Genomic DNA, 1,566 nt, shown 5'->3' with positions numbered 1-1,566 from the left:
TTACAGCAACCTTGTGTAGGGTTTCAGAGGCTGTAAATCTTTACGGGAGCAGAATGCTTCATCTTTCTCTTTAGGAATAGCTGATAGTTTTGCATTGCTTACTGTGAGATTAGCAGCCCAATTCATAACCACTATGCTACCAGAGCTCCTTCTTTAAATAATAGAAATCCTTTACTGTTGGACAGTGCTCTATAGTTAGCAAAGAGTTATCATATATACAATGTACCATTTAAGATTTAAAACAAATTATAAACTAGAAGAAAAAAAAACCACATTTGATTACAAAAACAGCTCAGGAGGTGGGTTCTTTGTGCCCTGGCCCAGTGGCTTTGCAGCTGTCATCATGCCACAAAACGAATATTTCGAGTTATACCATGAGCACTATGGATATCGTTTGAATTATCATGAGAAAAAGAGAAAGAACGAAGGAAAGTCAAGAGGCTCATGAATGTTCCATGAAGGCTAAAAAGATGGTTGGTCTGAAGGCTAAGCTCTACCATAAACAGTGCCATGCTGAGAAAATATAAATGAAAAAGACTATCAAGATGCATGAAATGAGAAACACCAAACAAAACAATGATGAGAAGGCTTAACAAGTGCAGTACCTGACTATCTGCTGGACAGAGAGAGGCAGTCCCGAGCTAAAGTACTTTCCAATATGAATTTAAAAAAATGAAAAGAGAAAGCAGGCAAATGGGAAATCCCTCTGCCCAAAGTCCGTGTCTAGGGAAAAACAGAAGTATTAAAAGTTATTCAGACAGAAAAGAGAAAAAAGAAAGCATGGAAAGGATGGTTACTATAGTCTGCTTTGTTGGAGATGGCTTTAAACAAAAAAAAAATTAAATACACAAGATTCATCACACCCATGGGCTTACGTTTCCAGAAAGTTCATGTAACACATCCTGAACTTAAAGCCACCTTTTGCTTATCTATACTTGTTATAGATATACTCTATTCAACTCTGGATGTGATCACCAAAGGGACTGTCACTGAAGCAAATGTAAGTGAATTGGGCCTGGTTACTCAAGGAGACAAGGCTGTCTGGGGAGAATATGCTAAGGTTACCAGCAATCTTGAAAATGATGGATGCATAAATGCAGTCTTACTGGTTTTATAGCACTTTCCTGAAATTTCTTATTGGTGAAGACTATAAATCAACCAGGAAAGCCACTATCACCATGTATTTCTGAATACTACTGAATAGGCTTACCCATTTGCAGTCATCAAGAACTATTTATGATGTTATTTTAAAGAAAAGCATTAAAATTGTCCAGTTTTACAAAACAAACAAAACCCAGAAGCCACAGTAATTGCAAAAGAAAAAGGGGAAAATTGAGATCATTAGGAACATGGAAACATAATACCTGTCACATACTTTTTTAAACTCTGACCAACAGTAGCAATTAAGGAAAGAGTCATAAATTACAGATAATATCACTTAAAAAAAAAAATCTCAGTGAGAAGTAGTCAAACAAAATGTTGGAAACTCTACTTTGAGAACTCAAGATAAAAACCTTTGCTTGAAGACTAGAAAATCAAAAACATCAAAGAAAACATATATAGCAA

At 35.7% G+C, this 1,566-nt stretch overlaps 2 pseudogenes; both read left to right on the top strand.

The window, feature by feature from the left end:
* The window catches only part of LOC102837301, a 5,586-nt pseudogene extending 5,391 nt beyond the window's left edge, over positions 1-195 (top strand).
* Positions 196-343: 148 nt separating this feature from the next.
* Positions 344-1,117, top strand: LOC102836920 (annotated as a pseudogene).
* The last annotated feature ends 449 nt before the right edge of the window (positions 1,118-1,566 follow it).

Source organism: Chrysochloris asiatica, unplaced genomic scaffold, assembly GCF_000296735.1.
Source record: "Chrysochloris asiatica unplaced genomic scaffold, ChrAsi1.0 scaffold00036, whole genome shotgun sequence".
NCBI classification, from domain to species: Eukaryota; Metazoa; Chordata; class Mammalia; order Afrosoricida; family Chrysochloridae; genus Chrysochloris; species Chrysochloris asiatica.
This window is presented reverse-complemented; position numbering and strand designations above follow the sequence as displayed.